We start from the raw sequence: 612 nt of genomic DNA on the forward strand, positions 1-612 counted from the left end.
ATTAATGTAAACCTTACCATTACTATAGCAAGCACAGCATCTGTGCAGTTTCCCTGTGAAAAAACATCTATCATAGTACAGTCTTCCAAGTTTAGTCTTTTTTTATCCAAAAGTGCTTCCCAAGACCACTGCTCCTTGTTGAGCCATATGGTAAAGTGACATACTTTAGCAGTTGCATTGCCAGAATAGAACACTGGAACTAAACCTAACCCACACTGCTGAAGCCTCATATTAGCCCTGTCTAAACTTCAAAATGCATTTTTGCTTGAAACAAGGATGGATTACATCCCTGGTGTGATAAGGTTGGTACAAAGAAATCACTTCATTGTAAATACAAACAGGATGTGTTTTATGGAATGAGAAGGGCTGGTTTCAGGGAATGATGAGAGGTGTTGGATCAGGTGACCCTGAGCCTTCCCTTAGTTATGCTGCTATAGGCCTAAGCTGCTGGGGGGCCCATTATGTTGAGTTTCTCTCCTCTCCTCTCCATGCACCTTTATTACACATCACTAACTTTGTGTCTCCTCTCTCCCGTAGTGTGTCCTCCCTCTCTCCCTGTACCTTTCTGCAGGTTGCCCTGGCCCTGGAGCTCTACGTCTCTGACGAGCAGTC

This window comes from Monopterus albus, unplaced genomic scaffold, assembly GCF_001952655.1.
Source record: "Monopterus albus unplaced genomic scaffold, M_albus_1.0 scaffold352.1, whole genome shotgun sequence".
In the NCBI taxonomy this organism is placed as follows: domain Eukaryota; kingdom Metazoa; phylum Chordata; class Actinopteri; order Synbranchiformes; family Synbranchidae; genus Monopterus; species Monopterus albus.